The sequence below is a fragment of the Notechis scutatus genome, chromosome 3 (assembly GCF_049901735.1).
Source record: "Notechis scutatus isolate UNSWTSFEM ecotype Mainland chromosome 3, rNotScu1.2, whole genome shotgun sequence".
NCBI classification, from domain to species: Eukaryota; Metazoa; Chordata; class Lepidosauria; order Squamata; family Elapidae; genus Notechis; species Notechis scutatus.
The window spans coordinates 59,936,782-59,959,912 of record NC_142011.1 but is presented as its reverse complement, the minus strand read 5'-3'; positions in this window follow the sequence as shown (position 1 = coordinate 59,959,912).

Below are 23,131 nucleotides of genomic sequence, written 5' to 3'. Positions count from 1 at the left end.
ACATTATTCTATGATATAACGTTTTGAAATATACTATCTGCATTTCTGGATAATCAAGAGAATCATTACGTTGTATTGCTGGTTGTATGAAATATATTATGATTCCTTTCGGAGCTTTTATTTAAAAAAAAATACACAGAAGCATCACTGAAATTCAATAGATCACTAAAGAGAAATAGCCCTGTTCCAGGGAACAGTTCGTAAAGGATGCTTAGGACATCAAACAATCTGCATGGAAGCTTGTTGAATGCCAAGACCGACTTGTACTCTGCATTGAAGAAACTATAGATAATGACTTATCCAAACTAGCCACAAACTTCTCCATGTTGACAATACAGCCTGGTGGAGCCACTCAGGTTTTAATTTGTGCACACCCTTAACGTAAAAATTTACTATATTAGTACAAGAATGTGGAAAATCAGCCTGCAGCTTCAGAGGACAGCAATGCTCCCAATTCTTTGCTATCACTGTTAATAACATGTAGGCTCAGAAGATGAACTTCAGTGTTTCATAAAGAATACGCCGCAATTTCACACTAAGAGCTGTAGTGGAGAAATGGTTAGAAGGCAGTATTGCAACTAATTTGATTCTCATGAGGGTGATTTAGATTTAGAGATTAAATTCTCTCTAAATTTGACTCAGCGTTCCATCCTTCTGAGGCAGTGGTGGGGTTCAATTTTTTTTTACTACTGGTTCTGTGGGTGTGGTGTGGTGGCCGTGGCTTGGTGGGTGTGGCAGGGGATAATGTAAAATCTCCATTCCCACCCCACTCCAGGGGGAAGGTTACTGCAAATTCCCATTCCCTCCCCACCGCACTAACCTGCTTTCTAGCTCCGTTCTCCTGTGCAGGACAACGAAAGAAAACCCAGCTGATCAGCTGGGATTTGGGAGGCAGAGAATAGATGGGGGCGGGGCTAGTCAGAGGTGGTATTTGCTGGTTCTCCAAACTACTCAAAATTTCCACTACTGGTTCTCCAGAACTGGTCAGAACCTGCTGAATACTACCTCTGTTCTGAGGTCAGTAAAATGAGCACCCAGATTGTTGGGGGCAAAATGCCAACTATGTAAACTGCTTAGAGAGGGTTGTAAAGCACTATGAAGTGGTATATATGTCTAAATGCTATTCAATGGTGGGCTGCAACCAATTTAACAACTGGTTCAGTGAGCACAGAATGTGTGCGTGCACCTAAGGGACTTGCGCGCAGCACTGAAAACGGAGGTCAGCTGCTTACCTTCCAAGTCAGCAACGGTAAGTAGAACAGTGACCGGGGGAGGAAATCAGCTGTGCCGCGTGATTGAGATGAGCTAGAAAGCAGGAAATAAAGGACAGGATAGGGCGGGGCCAGCTGACTGTCGGAAATGCCGGTTCACCTAAACCGGTACGAACCGGCAGCAGCCCACTACTGGCGCTATTGCTATTACAAAAAAAGCCAGTAAGAAGCTCTCTCTGATGCCTTGTTTTGCTTCTTTCGTCCAAAGTTTCTGAAGGTGAGTTAGAGACTTCACTAGAATCTCTCTCTCTCTCTCTTTTTTTTTTACCAATTACAATATTGGTAATCCAATTATAAAGGGTATTGTCAAATAGGGTATATGAGGGAGAGAATTCATGAGACAGTTGAGGACATCAACAAACAATCCACATGGAAGCTTGTAGAATGCCAAGGGCTACTGAATGGAGCTGAGCATTACTGGCTGGATGCCCTTCCTGATGCCTACATGGAGTTCACAGCAGAAATATTCTCTTTGTGCCCTGGTAGAGAAACATCTGCCGCTGCCTAGGATTGAACTCTCCACCTTCTGAGTGGGAGGTAAGCATCTTCACCACTAGACCACTGAGCCGCTCTTATTCTGCTCCTGAGTATCCAACAACAACTCAGCAATGCAGCTTATTTTCCATAACTGTAATAGGTGCTGTGAAAGCCATTGTTGTTTTTCAAAGCAACATAACCAGGGGTGTTTCCATCGTTCCCTGACATCGAGAAGAAATATGATGCCATCCACAAAATTATCTATTGCTTAAATATTTTTTTAAAGTAGATATTGTCACCTGTATATTCAGGGATGACCATTTGAGGGCTTCACTTTCTTCTATGTGCACTGATGATATTACTCAGTTTGGATAATGAAAGGTCTGCGAGAAAATGGGACTTCACAGGAAAAGTCCTCCCTGTGGCATTTCTAAACCTTCCACCAATTGGAGAATAGGGGCAAATATTATGGAAAGATACTAAGCATAGCTTTTGGGTGAAAGGCTGGGAACTGTGCAAAAAAAGTGGCAAAGCTGGGACAACCAACTTGATTTAATGTCACTTTAATTAAAAGTTCCTAATCTTACATGGTGTGCATTGGGTCCATATGTGTATTAATATCTTGCAGTTTGAGGAAACATTATGGAATTATTGTGAGAATCGTATTCTGGATTCTCAAAGGTTGCATGAGGTCTTGGATTTTGCTCCTCCGCTGAGATTTAGGAAGGAAGGTGAGAAATTGTCAAAATTTGGAAATTCAGAGAATTGGTGGCTAGCATGTTGGGAACCGATGTTTCCACTTTTCAACACAATAAAGAATCCGTATCTTTATGTGAACCACACACATAAATCTATTTCAGGTAATATATTTTGATCTTATGATATCTAGTTTTATAGATTGTGTGGGGGGAGAGCATAAATGAATTCTCTTTTTTATCCTGTACCATAGTCTGATACAGAAGAGGTCATGAGAATTGTAGCCTTTTCAAGAGCAAAACCCACGGCTGAGAAATTTCACATATCCTTGCTGCATTGAGCTCTTTGCTGTTCACTCAGTAAAAGCAGCTGAAATGTCATAGCTGTCTTGCCCTGTAGTTTTGCAAACTGTCATAAATGATTTGTCAGCTCCAACAATATTAGCATCTTCAAAAAGCTACATGTGATGCTAACAGCCCGTCTCTTTAATTTGCAAATCCACGATGAAGCTAGGTAACAAGCTTTCAACCAAAAAGAAACTGCCACTTTTGGGGGGAGAGCCCACTGATTTACAAAGGGCATCCTTCAATTATTTAAGGAGCAGTCAGCAGTGCCATAACTTTAAGTATGAATCAAGTGGCATGACTGAAAAATTTGTCACAGTGTGTTAGATCAATGGTAATTACCTCACTGACACGAGTACTATTATTATTTTACAGGGCTGCAAACAGGATCATGGACGCAAGGAAACACAAACTGCAGTCTGATCAATACTCTCTGAAATATGACTCTCCACGGTCCAAAATGGAGTTTTCAAGCCAGGCACACCATTATAGGCTGATCTTTTCCTCTCTCCTTCTGCCTTCAAAGAATACCCTGAAGTAAAACACAGCAGCAATTGGTCAACTTGTTTCTGGCTTTAAATAGGACCAGAGTCACTTATTCTTTCTAAGGACTTCTGGACCCATTATAAGTCTGTAACAGTCAACACCCCCCAAGAAACAGGGGATGAACTTTCTGTTCTAGGTTTTGCTTTTTTTCCTAATAGGTAGCTTGTTGGGTAATATTGTGCCATTTTGGCTTTTTCTGCTGTCATAGGAAACTCCTATCACCATTTATACCTCCACCCTTCAGGATCTAATGAACCACAAGACGCCATTACCTATCTAAAGTCATGCTGGTGTGCATAGTGCTCTTTAATCCTCTCATGTCATGTTTGACCTAAAATTTTAGACTCACTGTGTTACGATGACTCAACTTGGACACTACCTTGGTTCTCCTTATTTGCAATCTAGTACCCCCCAGGAAAATCATTTCACAGCTTGGGGTTACCAAACAGACAGATGCACATAGGCACATACATGCTATCCATTCTAATTTGGCTTTGAAATGAGACGTAGTCATTTAAGGAAGAAAGTGAGGAGATTCAATTATAAAGAAAGTTCTCCATACTGCATCTCATACTCAGGGTATATATTGCCTCGAGTTAGTTTCATGAACTACAAAGCTCTAGGTAGAAACAGGTTATTTTAAGCTGAAGTAGACTAGATAAAACCACTGATAATAAAAGATAATATTGATGTTTTGCAGAATTGTATATTGCAGAATTCTGAGAGAATTACAGGAAGTAATTAGTGTTATCTGTCTTATTATTTTTAGTAATGTTAACATTCTGTATGGTTTTATGGTTTTAATTCAACTTGGTACCCCTGCTTTGGGATTATAATAAATATATGAAAAGCAGGCAATAAATAAAATGTAAACATGTTAGTCACAGTGGTGACATTCTTTACTGGAAAAAAACACATTGAATATCCTAAATTTCTTTCTCTAAGAAATGTCAATTGTTTAGGTATTCCTTGCTCTATTGCCGGAATATCATATTTTTGTATTATATTAAATAACAATTATGATGATTTATGTTTTGTCTAAGGAAACTTGAAATTCTTGCAGTTTTCATCCTGAAGAATTTTCAGAAATGCTTTGTTTCTAAAACTAATTTAGCTTATTTATAACAAATGCAACAAGCATTGTCTTCAGCATAACTGTTATGGGATTCCTCACATTGTGACATCTACATAAATTTTTATCTTATTTTTTATAATTCAGCTGCCTCACCAAGATCACTATTAATTACAGCTTTTTAAAAAAAGAAAAGTGACATTTTATGAAGACTTTACAGTTACAGAAGAAGAAGAAAAAAATCCATTAGCTAACTTTAGTTATCTAACACACATTAAGTACAATATTCCATTCTAAGGGTTGCTAACCAGTAGCTCCTTTGTAAAGAAGACTAAACAATACTTAAAAAAAAAAAAACCATACCATCATCCATTACTTATTGGCCAAGAAACAATAAAAATAACTGAGGTTTTTTTTTTTACTAGATAACACAATTTGCAATATCTGATGCAGGTCAAGCAAAGAGGAATATAGCAGATTTTAGTTAAGTAGAGGAATGGTACATTTTATGAAGCAGCTTGGCCTGGGCCAACTGTTGTCCCTGGAATTTCAGTCTGTTGTTCAGACTTTTTTTAAAAAAAACAAAGTTTCTTCTCAATTTGTTCACCCGAGTTGACATATAGCTCAGCCAAGGCCAATCTTTCACTTAAAGGTTTTGATCATGAGTCTTCAATTTGTTTATGTGTCTCTTGCATTACAAGTGAAACTCAAAAAATTAGAATAGCATACAAAAGTTCATTTATTTCAGTAATGCAACTTAAAAGGTGAACCTAATATATGAGATAGACTCATTACATGCAAAGCAAGATAGTTCAAGCCATGGTGTGTCATAATTGTGATGATTATGGCTTACAGCTCATGAAATCCCCAAACCCACAATCTCAGAATATTAGAATATTGTGAAAAGGTTCAATATACTAGGCTCAAAGTGTCCCACTGTAATCAGCTAATTAAGCCATAATACCTGCAAAGGGTTCCTGAGCCTTTAAATGGTCTCTCAGTCTGGTTCAGTAGGAATCACAATCATGGGAAAGATTGCTGACCTGACAGTTGTGCAGAAAACCATCATTGATACCCTCCACAACGAGGGAAAGCCTCAAAAGGTAATTGCAAAAGAAGTTGGATGTTCCCAAAGTGCTGTATCAAAGCACATGAATAGAAAGTTATGTGGAAGAGAAAAGTGTGAAAGAAAAAGGTGCACAAGCAGCAGGGATGACCGCAGCCTGGAGAGGACTGTCAGGAAAAGGCCATTCAAAAATGTTGGGAACTTTCACAAGGAGTAGATTGAGGCTGGAGTCAGTGCATCAAGAGCCACCACACACAGAAGGATCCTGGACATGGGCTTCAAATGTTGTATTCCTCTTGTCAAGCCGCTCCTGAACAACAAACAACATCAGAAGCGTCTTACCTGGGCTAAGGAAAAACAGAACTGGTCTGTTGCTCATTGGTCCAAAGTCCTCTTTTCTGATGAGAGCAACTTTTGCATCTCATTTGGAAACCAAGGACCCAGAGTCTGGAGGAAGAATGGAGAGGCACACACTGCAAGATGCTTGAAGTCCAGTGTGAAGTTTCCACAGTCTGTGTTGATTTGGGGAGCCATGTCATCTGCTGGTGTTGGTCCACTGTGCTTCATTAAGTCCAGGGTCAACGCAGCTGTCTACCAGGAGATTTTGGAGCACTTTATGCTTCCTTCCACAGACAAGTTTTATGGGGATGCTGACTTCATTTTCCAGCAGGACTTGGCACCTGCCCACACTGCCAAAAGCACCAAAACCTGGTTCAATGACCGTGGGATTACTGTGCTTGATTGGCCAGCAAACTCACCTGACCTGAACCCCATAGAGAATCTATGGGCCATTGCCAAGAGAAAGATGAGAGACATGAGACCGAACAATGCAGAAGAGCTGAAGGCCGCTATTGAAGCATCCTAGTCTTCCATAACACCTCAGCAATGCCTCAGGCTGATAGCTTCCATGCCACGCCACATTGAGGCAGTAATTGCTGCAAAAGGGGCCCAAACCAAGTACTGAGTACATATGCATGCTTATACTTTTCAGAGGTCCAATATTGTTTTACGTACAATCCTTGTTTTATTGATTGCATGTAATATTCTAATTTTCTGAGATTGTGGATTTGGGGTTTTCATGAGCTGTAAGCCATAATCATCTCAATTATGACAAATCATAAACTATTGAACTATCTTGCTTTGCATGTAATGAGTCTATCTCATATATTAGTTTCACCTTTTAAGTTGTATTACTGAAATAAATGAACTTTTGCACGATATTCTAATTTTTTGAGTTTCACCTCTATTTAAATGCCAACATGAATTGCATTCCAATCCTTATAAAATAAACAATTTTATCCTCACCAAACTGTTAATGTTTTCCTTGCCCACGTAGAGGAGAATATTTAAAAACATCATTCAGATGTACCATCAATAATGTATTTTATTGCATCTATCCCTGTCCTTTTTGTAGATTTTGAAACAGTGAGAAATCATGAAAAAAAAACCACAGATTTATGCCACTGTAATATCTTGACTATCCTTTGTAGCTCTTGAGAATGAAGAAATTATGGGCTGGTGCTATGAAAAATAGTTTGCAGTAATGCTACATTGTTCAACATATTATGAGGTCGGAGACATTTTCTAAGAAACATTATTTTTCTTAAAAAAAATCCCCCTTTAACATTTGTTCAAGGAAAAGCCATAAAATATATCTTCCAAGTTTTTGATATAGTGAAGTTGATCCAAAACTTGATCATTATGGTATGCTACTGAGCAATTCTACAAAAATCATCAAATGCAACACATTCTTTTCTGTATTTTTAGATTTCACACTAGAGACAACAGTAAAAAAAAAAAAAAAAAGGATGCCATGCTTGGATTCTGGAGATCATGTGCTTTTGGGGTGGAAGAGAAAGAAATATCAGAAATGGAAGGTGAATAGTTCATGAGTGACCATGTATTATTTTGGAAGCGGTCACAAATTAGCTATAAAATCATGTTATACCTTTAAGTGGTGACCTCATAATAAAAATGATAAATAGTCAGTAGCATGTAACTGGATTCATAAGAGAAATTTATTGGCCACTCTTGTGGTATAAATATATTGATATCAGGCCGGTGGGAAATAAAAAAACATCAGTAAATCATATTACATCTACAACCATACTAATAACATGAGCTGCTATAAGGTATAACCAATATTTTTATACCTGCAGAAGCCCCTCTGGCGAGTTATAGTCGGAAGGCATGAAAGCGGCATAAAGCTTGTTATTTTCCTCAGTTGGAGATGGCTTTACACATCCCATTTGATAGGTTGTGCAGAGAGTTTTTTCCAATGACTTATGTTTTCCTTTCTCCTTTTGTGAACAGTGACTATTTTAGAAAACCTTGGTTATGTATTATTTGCCATCCTTACAAAATCAGTCTTTTCTAAGCCTCTTGCCTTTTGCCCCAATACATGGGATCACTCTTATTTAGATTGAGGTAGAAAGCCAGATTTAATTGGCAAGAGAAAATTAGCATTTGGTGGATGTGAACCGAATGGAAGGCTAGGCAAAACTCCAGAATCATGATTCAGAGGTTGATGAGAAGTTCCCCTTTTGTGGGACTCCACTTTGAAACACACAGAAGTCAGAAGCGCACAAAAGTGAGAAGTCCCTTCACTTCTAAAAACAAATCAAGGCAGCCATCCTGTTAGGCTTTAGGCCTCACCTGGTAGTTTCAGCAGCTTCTTTTGGCTATTGGAACCATCAGACAAGGTTTCATAGTGGCACACAGTGTCTAAGGAGGCAAATGGCAATAGCCCTGAGATGCAGAGCACTTCATCGAGGTAAACAATAGCCACCTTCACACATTTTTAATGAGTAAATTGTGTGCTTACTTTGGGGGTCAGGTGAAGAAGGGGCTATGGACTTGTTACATCATCCAGCCATGAGACAGCTTTACTAGATTTTATGACAGAGGTCTTCAAACTTGACAGCTTTAAGACATGTCGACTTCAACTCCCAGAATTCCTCCTCCCCAGTCATGTTAACTCAGGAATTCTGAGAGTTGAAGTCCACAAGTCTTAAAGTTGCCAAGTTTGAAGACCCTTGCTTTATGACAGTGATCCCCAACCTTTTTTACGCCGAGGCCCGGGATCCCCAACCTTTTTTATGGCGCGGCCCGGTACCGACATCAGCTGGGCGCCACCATCTTGTTTTGATGAAAAGTGCTTCCGGTGAGCTCACCGGAAGCACTTTTCATCAAAACAAGATGGCGGCGCCAGTAAGCTCGATGAGCTTTTCCAGGTAGAAATGGCTTTCTACCCGGAAAAGCTCACTGGAAGCGCAGCACCGCCATCTTGTTTTGATGAAAAGTGCTTCCGGTGAGCTTTCTACCCGGAAAAGCTCACCGGAAGCACTTTTTCATCAAAACAAGATGGCGGCGCCCAGCAAGCCAGCGGCCCGGTAGGACTTGTTCCACGGACCGGTACTAGTCCGTGGACCAGTGGTTGGGGACCCCTGCTTTATGATAACATTGTAGATGAGATGAGTACAGTTTTCTGCATTTTGACAGCAAAGTAGAGAATGTTCCAAAAAAAAACAAGCCTTCCAGATGTGTGTATATCAGCTCCCAGCGCATTAGCTTGCATGGCAATTGTTGTGAATTCTGGGAGCATACTTCAATTGTGGAAGGCTGACATATAATATTCTCACACTGTTCAGTTATTACTTTCATAGGGCAACTGTTTAAATGTGGCACTAAAATTTCAGAATTGCTTCTTTCAGGAAACCTAATGATTCCTGACTGACTTCTAAAAGTTTAGCAATGATACTTTTCCATTATTTTTTTTCTGGCTATAATTCTGCAGCTCTCTGTTTTATAATCTGATACATCATACATTTATACTGATTTGACCATGTTTGGTTTCATCTTTAAATATTTCTTTTTAATCTTAATTTTTTAAAAGAAAAACTACATGCTATTTTATCCTAATTTTTTACCTTAAATTTAAATATATTTCTTGATTCAAATGACAGCAAACTATGCAATCAACTGAGAAGTATGTAAGACTGGGGCAGGTCTAATTAAGATACATGAAATTGTGTAAGACACTTGTTTTAAAATTATATCTAGTAAGAGGACACGAAAGCTGACTGCCCGGGTTGAGATGTGAGCACTGAACAATGGGATGAGCTTCTGTTCCTGCCCCTGCTCCTAGCTACCTAACAGTTTGAAAGCAGGCAAATGCAAGTAGATAAATAAGTACCGCTTCAGTGGGAAGGTAACAGTGTTCCATGTGCTTTTGGCATATAACCATGCTGGCTACATGACCACGGAAAATGTCTTTGGACAATGCTGGCTCCCTTGGCCAAAAAATGGAGATGAGCATCACGCCCTAGAGACAGACACAACTGGACAGGGAAATGTTTACCTTTTACATCCAGTAAGGATCAAGCTTTAAGAAAAAAATAACTGATTAGGGTTAACAGAGAAGGAAAAAATAAGTACTGGTAAGTGGAATGGAATACACAAGCTTATAGAGATGGAACTTTGTTTTTATACATATGTGTATAAATGTTCTGTATACAATGACTTTGTGGTCCATGTTTAGGCATAGCATTTATATGAACTGTACACTGACTGAGCCCAGTCAATACTTGAAACTAGGACAATTGAATTGCTTTAGCTAATGTCTTAAATTGAAGAATGCTTCAGAGTCTCTTCTTAATAGCCAGCAAGCATGTGCCTCAATGCAGTACATTGAAGGAAAACTCTAAGTATACCTATTATTTAATACCAGGTGTGTGTGTGTATGTATTTGGAAAATATACACTGCTCAAAAAAATAAAGGGAACACTTAAACAACACAATGTAACTCCAAGTCAATCACATCATGTCTTGCTCCATCCACCAGTGCCACGTTGCACCACAGACTGTCCAAGAGTTGGGGGATGCTTTAGTCCAGGTGTGGGAGGAGATCCCTCAGGAGACCATTCGCCACCTCATCAGGAGCATGCCCAGGCATTGTAGGGAGGTCATACAGGCACATGGAGGCCACACACACTACTGAGCCTCATTTGGACTTGTTTTAAGGACATTACATCAAAGTTGGATCAGCCTGTAGTGTTTTTTTCCACTTTAATTTTGAGTGTAACTCCAAATCCAGACCTCCATGGGTTGCTAAATTTGATTTCCATTGATAATTTTTGTGTGATTTTGTTGTCAGCACATTCAACTATGTAATGAACAAAGTATTTAATAAGAATATTTCATTCATTCAGATCTAGGATGTCTTATTTTTGTGTTCCCTTTATTTTTTTGAGCAGCGTATATAGCTTCCAGGAGAACTAGTGTTTGAAATGTCAAGTAGTGAACAATGTTTGCAATTGTCCAATGTTTAAGAAACTGGGAAAGTAGAATTTAGATGAAATAAAAGATATGAGAATTTATGGCATTCTGTTTAATCCAAGGATTGTGTATTCCAATAATCATAGATGTTTGACTAAGTCTTTAATCCCTTTATTTAAAATTGAAAACTAGGGAAAGGACTGTTGGGGGGAGTAAAAAGAGGGATCAGCCTAGAATCCCTACATAGCTACAAACAAACACACAACTTCAATTGACCTTGATTGCTATTATCCTTATCTAACTATAACCAGGTACTGATCAATATCTGAGAAGATATATAGACTTTCAACAACAAATTGAACCTTCAGATGCAGACCTGGTTTTTCATGCCAGAATAATTTGCTATTTTTTAATCCATCAATAGGAAGAGAGTTCAGATTATCTTTTTTTCCCCAAAGATTGAAAAAAATCTGAGCTTCTTTTTCTTAAACACAATTACTTGGGTGTTCTGATTTGTTCATACTTAATTTGACAGTAAACTTAAAAGTTTATCACTTTTTATCATGACTATTCAATAGGAAGAAATAATATGTTTGCAGTCAGAGACACATATTTAAAATAATTGTTCCACACAACACCTACAATAACATTATCATATCCAACATTATTCTCATAACCCTGATTCTTCAGTAATGATCACCCAGGGTAAGGTCAGTTTAGAAAGATGCCCTGAAACTTAAATTCCTAGCTTCCCCCTTGAAGCTTTTTATTCTGTTACAACTGTAAAACAGTTATAAAAACTCTAAAATATCCCCATTGAATGCTTTTTTATGAAGTCAGTTATTATTTATAATTACTGATTCCTTTCTTCTTCTTTTCCTTTCATTTTAAAATGCAAACGAGTGTTAAATGAGAATGGAAATGGAAATATATCAGCAATTAAATTTATTTTTATCCAGGAAAGCAATAAATTTGAAAGTAATGCTGCATCAAACAGGAAGCAAAAGAGGGAAAGATGAAAAGAAAGCAGTAATTAAAAACACGGTTATTATGAAAAGCCTCAGTATTGCCCTGCCAATGCAGATTGGGGCAGGACTACAATTATGTATTAAAACACAACTGTAACAAGATTGAAGGACCACATAAGAAACAGTGATTGCAATAACTTCAGGGCTGCAATAACTTCATCTGTATTGTCCATAATAGATGAAAAGAAGAAGAGGAGAGTCCTCCACTGCTCAGGTAGAACACCTTCAGTTCTTCAGGTGCTCTCCAAAAAGAATAATATCAAGCACAGGATTTTGCATAACGAAACGAGTGCATTGCATTAAGCTTTTCTGCAGCTTTCCTATCCTTCTTAACAATTGCTTCCCAACCTTTTTACCTAATAGCCCAAGGGCTTCCCTTGCCAATTTTCTGGTTTTGATAGATTTATGGACTGAAAGGGTTTTAAAATTAGAATGATGTTTTTTAGCAACGGGCCTGTCATAGTCTTAGCGACTTACATTTATTTCTACAGCATTTATGCCCTTTTTCTTCTTTCTCATTTGGATAAGACTTCTACTTCTTGACAGGAATTCCCCTGTTCTCTGTTTTTACCTCCACACTGTGCCTTATCCTTGCTGAAATCCTTGGCGTGTTTCCAAATAATGTTTCCTCAGAACCCCTGATTTGAATCCAGAAGTTGGGACCCTACTAAAGCAGGGGTCCCCAACCTAGTGGGCTGTAAGAGCTTTGCAACGGGGCCACGGAAAGGGCCGGCGAACACGCATGTGCACAAACTCATTTGCATGAGGGCACATAGGTGTGTGCTTCATTTGCTGAGTGGCGGATGTATGTGCACATTGCTTGCGCAAATGGAGCAGGGAGTGCACATTGGCCATCCACTTATGTGGCACCATCCCCTCTCCCCGGCTCACAAAGCGGGAAACTTTGGGGAACTCTATACTAAAGGCAATAACCTGCATGGGCCTGCTGAATTTTGAATACCAAGAAAACAGTCTGAATAGCATGAGGCTTATAAGATCATGATAAAACCTAGAGGGAAACATGGTTCCTTAACAGTCCTGCTAAACCTGACACAGTTCATAGAATTAACTTATTTAGCTGTTTTCATAGAATACAAGTAGTCCATGACTTACAACAGTTCATTTAGTGACTGTTCAGAGTTTACAACAGCACTGAAAAAAGTGGTTTATGACCGCTTTTCCCACTTAACAACCATTGCAGCAGCATCCCCATGGTCAGTGTGATGACCCGGAGTGTAACACAAACATAACAAAATCCAAAACATGCATAAATGTCCTTTAATGCCTCCAACTTGGCCCCACTGTTCAATAATTCTCAGTTGGGGATAAAACTTATTCAAAAATAGTCTTCAAAAGTAAGCAATACAGTCAAAACTTAATGAGCAGATAGAGGTGAAATAAAAAACCAAAACAAACTACAATGAAGGAAATTCCACAACTGACCAGGATAAGTAATTACCAACTTCAAGGAGATAACAAGGCACAGTCTGTTGGAAGGACGGCAACCAAGTTAACTTCAGCCCAAAATAAAACATGCTTTGCTTCTGGCAACGCTGTGTTTTAACCGTCTCTCTTATATACTGTGTCTCTTATATTCCATCTCTCTTATATACCACCTCTCTTATATTCTCCCCAGCTGCAACCAAAGAGGGGGATCATGGCCGCTTCCTCTCTCGTAAGCCAAGTTGTTTCCTTCTCCGTTCCTCCCTGTGTGTCCTAGGATGCAGAGGGGATGGGCCTGGTTCTTCCTCTGACTGCCCAGCTGGCCTCTGCCCTTCCCCAATGTTATGAACTAATAAAAACTATTTAATAAAAATTTGTCAACCTTACGAGAAAAGCAGGCTCGTAATCCTGCACCTTTGATTGGCCCATGGATAGCGAGCTGGGATTGGTCCTACGGAGCAGCCTGATTGGCTATTAGCTGAACATCTCTCATTGGGTACAATTTAAACATTTGAACGCAAATCATTGGTTAACGGTCAGCAGCCAGCTCTATAAAAGAGCTGCTGCTGCCCAGGGTTTTTGCTCTGTTCTTAATCGTTAATAAAGAGTTGAAGTTCACAAGTTCTCTGCCTCGTCTCCGTTCCTTGCGCCCATGCTCAGAACATAACACCCAACCTCCTCCACAACCTCCGGAGCCACACCCCCACTCCCTGTCTGCTGTTCCTCCTCTGCCTCAGAGTCCAACTCTAACAAGGCCATGACAGTCAGCTTCTATCCCAGGGCAGTGGCTCTTTTGAATTCTACTGTATAGTGCAGTGTTGGTACGGTGTCGGGGGTTTTGGTTCAATGTGTGGAGTGTGTGTTTGTGTTTATTTCATGGTCATGATGTACACTGAAGATGGTGTTTGATTTCAATGTACAAGGTGCCATGACAATAAAGTAAAGTAAATTAAACTAAACCTGATCAAAATCCAGAAGCTTGGGAACTGACTCCTATTTATGACCATTGCAGATCCCATTTTGCGACCTTCCTCACAAGCAAAGTCAATGGGGAAGCCAGATCCAGATAACAACCCTGTTATTAAATTAATAACCGAAGTGATTCACTTAAGAAATATGGCAAGAAAGGTTGTAAAATGGGGTAACATTCCCTGAACAAACGTCTCACTCAGCAACAGAAATTTTGGGCTGAATTGTGGTTGTAAGTAGAGGGCGATCTGTAGATGCAGAAATTGTGACAGTTAATAGTTAGGGGTTTGTGGGGTCCAGGATAGGGAGTGTTTAATTTTCCTTTCCCAATTCCAAGATAAATACTGTGGCTCTGTTCTTGATTGGGTGCTACAGTGGGAAGAAAAGTATCTTGGCATTAAGTATTTATTCTATAAAAATAATTTACGCTAATTGCCTGAATGAGGTTATTCCTAGTTTGGCTTTAGGTTGTGCAAAGCTGAAACCAATTTGATTGTGCACAGACAAAAGCCAACTCACCTAAAGAAGTATTGTTTATGTTTAATTTGGTGCACATAAGAGGATTTGAGTCCCTCTTCATTGTGGGAATTCTCAGTGGACAGCCTCTATTTCAATAAAAGGAAATAAAATCACCTCCAGAATTTATCTATGCTTTTTAGTGACTCTAAACTTACAACAGTGCTTTGATTTATTCTTGCTGTTATGCTGTGAGTTAAGGGTACATTTTGGTTTAGAGGAAGAAAAAAAAAAAAAAACAGGAGGAGGAGGGGAGAAGAGAGAACAAGGTCTAAATTTGTTGGTTTCCTGCAACATTTTGGTGTCATTATTCAAACGCTAGCTTGCTTGACTTCATAAAGAAAAAGCAGCCATTTACCCACTAGCAAAAGATATTAAATCATTTTTCTATTTTACATATTTCCAGCTAAGCTACAACCCCTTTCTGTTTCTTCAAAGCAATTGTAGTTATGCATTTGTTTTCTAGATGCATTTTTCATCATGCTTTTTAAATATCTTTATTCCTGGGTTGTTGGTTTGTTTTATTTTTTTCAAGGGGAAGAGAAGGAAATAATAACTCATTAATGTGTCAGAATAGAGGTGGAAAATCACAAGGGAGTCTTTGTTTAAATGTTTAAGTATTAATTTCTTTCATGATGAATTTTCATCTGTCATTTTCTTAATATCATGCACATGAAATAATCATGTCTTAAAACGGTCTGTAATCGAAGGACATTTTCATTTCATGATCATCCTGGGAATTGCAGTTCGAACCTTTTTTTCTTTCTTAATGTTGCTGTGATATAAGGACAAGGTCTATGCTCACATACACACACTTTCACATTCCTATAATTCACTTACTCTTGCTGACTCTTACACCTATAAGTCTTTAATTATTGGTCTTCTGTGACAGCAGGATGGTGGTCTACATTACATATTTAGATCTTTTCAAGTTACCCAGTAGCTGTAGGATCTAGGCAAATTCTTTCTGGGACCATTTGTTCTGCAAAAAAAAAATACATTAACAGAGGAAAAAAATATCTCTCTCTCTCCCACACCCACCCACACATATATTTTGGTTTATAACTTTTATGGTCAGGCAATTGAAGTGAATCAATATCGTTGCCCCTCTATGAAATTAGGACAAGTGAATTGAGATCATAACATTGTTTACTGAAAACTTTAATAGGTGTAATTACAACTACCCTTCACAATGATTCACTATGAGGATGTACATGAGGTGCTAATGTAATAGAGAAAGTGGGACAGGCAAACTTTTGTTAACTGCGGACCACATTGGGGATCTTTTTCATGTATTTTTCTTCAGTGAGAACATTTTCCAACACCGAATGGCACCAAAGACAAGGAAGTAGGAGAAGAAAAATAATGTTGGACTCATATTTCTTTCCTACTGTCTCCTGTGCTTTTACTGGCTTTTTGTGTGTCCAATCTTACTTGGCCAATAAAGAATTGTATTCTGTAAAGAACTCCATTCCATTCCATTCTTTAAAGAATGAGAAATAAACATGGCCAGTAATTATTTGGGAAGTTGTAAGTGGTACCAATGAGCTGCATCACTTAATTTCCACTTAATTACTAGTGGTGCAAGCAATGGTCTTTTACCCAGGCTGCAAAACAAAAACAAAAAAACAAAAAAAAAACACCCTACTATTTCATGAAAAAACACAGACTAAACCCTTGGCTTTCTAGAGCTAAATCATCAGGAACAAATCCTTGTTTAAATGACTGACAAGAGTTGCTTTTGAATTGTGGCTTATTGTTATTGCTTTGGCAGTTTCTGCCCAAAGAAGAACATATGACTTTCTCTAGCTTGCCCATCAATTCTCCCAATCCTTCTTTTAGATAATTCCTTTGGTTTCAAATTTTTATTAATTTATCAAAATATAAAACACAGAAATACAAAGAAAAGGGAATTAATAGTAAAATAAGGGAGGAAAAGGGAAAGAGAGAAAAGGGTAGAGGAGATGGAAAAAAGAAAAAAGAGCATTGACTTCCAACTCCTTTTGGTGCAATAGAATAAGGTAATAACATGAACCCTCAACTTCTTACTTTTGTATAGTAATATATACCAGCCACTTCTATAACAACAAACCTATCTAATCAGCAAAACCCAAAATCAAAGTTTATTTTTTCCCAACTCAAGCACAAAGTCCAGAAACGGTTTGCAAGTAGAAACAAAATTGTGTTTTTCAACCAAAGCAGTCAATTTAGCCATCTCTGCCAACTCCATCAATTTTTTCAGCCATTCGTCCATTGTGGGAATCACAGTGTCCTTCCATTTCTTTTAGAGAATTCTTGACATGGGAATGCTTTTAATTGCAATGGCCTAAATCTCACATTTCCGTCCTTTGCAATTCCCCAATCCATTTTCATTGTCTTCCTTTAACAACTCGACTTCTCATATTGAAGGCAGCCCAAATACCTGATTGAGAATCTGCTGGCTAGTAGTTAGGGAGGCATCTGATTTCAAGTAGTTATTTTAACTAATTGCATAGCCATTCAGAACATTTCTTCAGAATCAAAAATACACATTTATTCCTAGTTGTGGTTTAAGATCTGCATTGAAAGATCTCTCTAATATTAGGCACTGCAATGTTAATGTATGAATGATCATTGAGTAATTCAACAATAGTTAAGGAGTGATATCTCAACAAAATAATTTCTGTTTGGAGTGTGTTCATGAGCATGTTGCTTAGTGTGTGTCAGTTGGATTGAGCCAGATCTTGTTTTCCAAACACAATTCATAATTCCATTCCGAATGTATTTTACTTACTTCCATTTTTTTCTTTGCAAGACACAGTTCTTACTTTCATACCACAACTGTATAAACAGCCATTTTGGGTTCTTTTGAGAACTGTTCATTCCTCATAACAATTCACATATTATTCTATCAACATCCGCATGTCTCAGGATTTCTCCATACATTTTTCCATCTTTAGTAAACATTCACGTAAAGCATACAAATTCCTATACTTACTGTAGGTTTGTTTCCTTGTTTTGCTATTTATGACTAACTTGGAAAAAATCATTTCATTTTCACCGTCAGGCAGAACCATTTTTGTCTGATACATTAATTTTCATATCCATACTTCTGGCTGCATCATATAATCTATCTAACATTTGCTGCAAAGGATTAAGGTTTTCAGCCAACAGCAGGGTATCATTTGCATACAGAAGTAAAATGCATTCACTTTCCAAACCAAGATGCATTTATTGCCACCACAAGCATTCCTTATACATTTATTTATACAGCAATCGAAGGTAAAAATAAATTTGCTACATATGCCACTTATTTTCATCTATGCTTTATTTATTTATTCAACCAATTTATACTCATCTCAACTTGTAGGTGGTGGTGAACAATATTAAAACAATATACAATGTTAAAAGTAAAAAAATAAAAGCAGTGACAAAAATTACAAAAATTAAAATGCCTAGCAGCTGAGATAAATACAAACAAAACATTCATCATTAACATAAACAGATATGTCAAAGTCGCTCTTTGTTTTCTCAGCCTCATTTAATCTTAACTATTCCTTATTCTATATTTTTTACTATTCTTTTTTTCTGCATACCCATTAAAGTATCTTTTCTCATCTTCATGTTTTACAGCATTAATTCTCTTACAAGTGTTTTTCCTTATCCACAGTCCCTTTCACATCATCAATGCACCAAGTCAGTGGTGGGATTCAATTTTTTTAATTACCGGTTCTGTGGGCGTGGCTTGGTGGGTGTGGCAGGGGAAGGACACTGTAAAATCTCCAGTTAGAGATGGTATTTGCCAGTTCTCCGAACTACTCAAAATGTCCACTACCGGTTCTCCAGAACTGGTCTGAACCTGCTGAATACACCTCTGCACCAAGTGTTATTTTTCATACTCCCTATTAATATAGTTCCATATATCACAGAATCTCCTCTGATTAAAGAAGAAAAGCACACAGCAGTATCATTTAACCATTTAATTTGCTATTCAAAGAATGCTAAAATTTAGCTAAACTAAGTAAAAATTGAAAGCTTTTTCCATGCAATCGAAATAAACTATAGAAGCTCAATGGGCATGTTTGCAATTTTGAGAATATTTCATGGGAACTGTCACAAAATGGCTGCTATGAAAGAGTTGAGATGCAGCCTGAGCCCTCTATGCCAAATCACATATTTGCTCCCACAAAACAAGGTGATGTTTTTCAAAATGCACATATGTGCCTCTTATATTTGAGAGTTCTTTAAACATCTGTCCCTCTGATCACAGCAATCTCAGGGCACATCACAAAATCTTATCTTTTCTTTCTTTTCTCCTTTCTCCTTTTCTCCTCATTCCTCTTGTTTTCTGTTCCTTCTTTAACCCAAAAGGTCCCAGTACTTGTAATTTGAGTTCTATTTTTCACTATTTTGAAGATTGGTAAGGAGAAGGAAAGACACAAGAAATGATTGATTGCCAGTAAGAAAAGAAAGATTTATTAGTGTTTATCCAGAAATACTGGCTAGCCTGCTGTTGAGGCAACAGAGCCCAGCAGGCTGCAGATTGGGGATTTGCACCAACTCTGTTCCACACAAACACATTTATCAAACGTATGAGACACACACAGAGAAAGAGAGAGCACGGCTGGGATATAGGAAGGAGAGAGGGAAGCCCCCGGTATGTGCAGGGTCTGAAACATGTACAAGCTCAGGAGTAGCTGGGACCCAGATCAGCTCTGAATTTAGGATCCTCAGCACAGCCTTTTCTGCCACCCCTGGCTTCCTCGCTCTGTGCATACGCAATACTTTGCGTGTGTCTCTCTGGTCTGCACTATGCAATCATTTTTCTCTCTTGGGTTCACTGAAGCAAGCAAGACATGTCAGTGCCTGATGAAACCCCATTTTCACTGATTAGCTCCCTTAAAAATATTTCATTTATCAGTGCCAAGATTTAAGTACTTCCCACTTGCAGGCAGCCAAGTGTGTCCTGTTGACTATGTAGCACGTCAATTTACATTGGCGGTGACAATGTTATCATAGGCGTTAACGTCTTCTCTTGCCTTCCATTCTTACTGCCTCCTTCGCCATTCTCTCCTCTCTCTCTCTCTCCCCCCTCCCCCCTCCACCCCATAGCTTGAATCTGGAAAAAGCTTCATTTTCCTTTCCCTTTTCTCATCAGTTCAAAGCAGAGAGATGGAAAAGAGGAGGAGACTCTGATGGGGGTATCTGTATATCTGTTAGTCATTTGCAAAGGCATAAATTTCAATTTCACTGGGTTCCCTTCCATTATCACCTGGGTGTTCATTTTTCCCCAAATAGAAATGTAATTTCCTCCAATGTTTTGCAAATGATACCTGGATAGAATCCCATTTCGATTTTGCCAAAAGAATAATTTCTTCTTTCCTTTCCCCCCACCCCACTTCTCCTCTCCTTCTCCTTTCCCTTTGTTTTTTATTAAAACACCTTTTATCCCCCCTCCCTTTTCATATGTGCTTTTTCATTTATTATATTAGTGAACTCATGCAAAAGAGAAACTCGCTTGGCTTTATTCTCTAACGTCTCCACTAAGGGCTTTTTATTATATTTCAGAGAAAAATCCCCCCCCCTGAAATGACAAAGAAGGGATTTTGGAGAGGTGGGGTAAAGGAGGGTCAGTGGGCACAGGGCTGTCAGATTTGCAACCATACAAAGACAGAGTGGCAACATTAAGACTATGCTGGATTGCATTGCCTGAAATGAAATGAATAGGCTGAATTTGCAGGGTGCCAAAGAACGCTGTATAAAATAAATAGAAGTGAATCAGAATCCATATTTCAAGCTTGCTGACAAAGTGCATTAACTAAAGAAAGGATATGTAGACTCTATCAAAGGAGGTATTTTGGTGGGGCCCTTAGTTAACAGTTTATGACATGAGCCAGTTCGGTTGCAAAATTTGCTAAGAACAAAATGTGCAAAATCTGTGGCTAGGCATTTGAGAGTCCAATATCCGTATTTATTCCTCAGGACTGAGGCCAAGTTAACAAACTCTCTCGACTTCTGACTAGTTGTATTCCTAGATTTAATTTCAAAAATGTATCCTGGGGCATAAGCAGCTTTCCTTTTACTTACTGCCTTCCAGGTGGGTTGGATTTAACATCCGGAGATGATGGAAATTGAAGTTGAATTCTTCTGAAGGGCGCCAAATGAGAAATCCTGATGCATAAGATATATAATCTAAATGGGAATGGGGTGGGGTTGAATGGCATCATAGAGTACTATAGCAAAAGAGATCAGTCCCCTGCAGTAATCAACGATCTGAAAGAAGCACAGATTATTTTAGAGGGATATGGGTCAACTTGTAGACTACCTCTGATCTTGAAAATCTGCTATCATCAGAGCCACAGTATTATAAAACAAGGTGATAATTTTGTCAACCTCTCCTTTGATTTGGACTTTGGTTGTGTAGTTTGCCAGAGCTGCTTTTCAGCTCTTCAGAACCTGAAGGAGCTTCTTGGATGAGAAGTAAAACATTTTCAATCCCCCCCTCCCCAAAGTCCAGGTGCCTCTTGAAAAAAACACTTTGAGGGCATCATCTTCTACTTTACTTCCTTCTCATCCTATTTTTCCCCACAACAACCCTGTGAGGTAGGTTGGGCTGAAAAAGAGCGACATGTATTCTGACTACAATCATTAAGTCAATACCACAGGTTCTCAAGCACAATGTCATGTGACTTGTAACTTCCTGCTGGCTTCTTTGTTGACTTTGTGTTGTTAAAAGCCAGCAGGGAAGGTTGTAATTGCTTGACTGAGGTGCTGTGCCTGTCATAAATGCATACCGGTTGCCAAGTGCCCAAATTGTGATCACATGACTTTGAGGCGGCTGTGATGGTTGCAACTTCCAGGATTGCTTGTCAGTCTCTTGGTTCACTGCTGTCATAACTTTGAACAGTTACTGAATGAGAGGTCTGTAAGTGAGGATTACTTGTAGTGAGATGAGCTGTATTTCAATTTAAAACTGTAATTTACAGTGTTTATGCCCCATGCTTGTACCAAGAGGGATATAATAAAATATAGTCCAGAATTTTCTATTCCTGGATCAGTTGTGTATTTAAAAATTCACAAAATATCTTCCTTTAATGTACATCACTTTGATTGTGGTGTTAGCCATTCTATGTTCATGGTAAATTCTCCGCAACGTAAGGCATTTTTGTATTTCATTTAAAATATCTGAAGTTTTCTGCACACCCTTTCTCCACTATATATATTTGGTCCATGATTTTTAGTCGAAGAGCTGCAACACAAAATATGGAGTGATGTACACTTTTTGAAGCATAATAGTTTTGATTCATGTGTTGGTTTGAAATTCAGTGAGCGTGTCTTGAATCAGTATCTCTATCCTATTATTTTCTCCAACATTTTATGACAATTTTTTTCGGGGGTGTGTGTGTTTCACTTTAATTTGTCTCTATATTTTTCATTCATATTCTATGACACGTGCTGTGATACTATGCAGTACAACTGTGACTATAACTATATACTCAATATTCTGTATTTGGAATATTTCAATTAAGATCAGGGGTGGGCTTCAAAAATTTTTAGCAAAGGGTTCTCTGCTTGGTTTCTGGATGGGTGTGGCCTTGTTGGCCTAGTTGGCCTCTTGCACCATGGTTGGGGGGGGCGATTTTGTCCTCCCTGAGCTCCGGAGGCTTTCCTCGAGCCTCCGGGTGGGTGAAAACGGGCACCCCGGGCTCTGGAAATGGGCCAATTTCTGGTCTTACTGAACTTCCAGGAGGCCTGTTTTTGTCCTCCCCGAGCCTCCACATGCGCCCTGATCTTACCTGCATCCAAAATGGGCTGTGTGGGGACTTCTGGGAGGGGCAGGGTGGGGCCAGCCAGGAGTGGGGTTTTGGGTTTCTCCTAACCACACAGAATCTTAGCTAGGGGCTCTCCTGAACCCCTTCAAACCCCCAGCAGCCCACCCCTGATTAAGATGTAGTATTAGGTAAAGGTTTTTCAAATATACATGGTACTAACATCAATGAAAAAGCACATAATTTTTGATACAATGCATGTCAAAGATCAGACACTGATCACTGGGCTCATCAAGGGAACCCAGTGAAAATATTCCAAATCAAGCTTTGATGTGTAGGTTCCTATGGCGATTTTCCAAATTATGCCTTAAGCCCAAATGAAACAATAGCTGAAACTTTCCCATGCTAATCCTTATTCTTATGAAATCCATAGAGTTATAATTAATGTGACACAGGGGAATTGCTCAATATTTATCAGTGTAGGTCTGGTTTATGGATCTTGACTTCTTAGGTTGAAACAATAAATAAAATAATCAGGGCTGCTTGAAAACATGATGCTAGTGTTGATGTATTCCCCGTTAGGAGAATGAGTGCACTCAGGAAAACATAGTGAGAGTGGTGATGAATAACACACAACCAGCACACAGATACACTGAATAGTAAAATGTAAGTTTTACT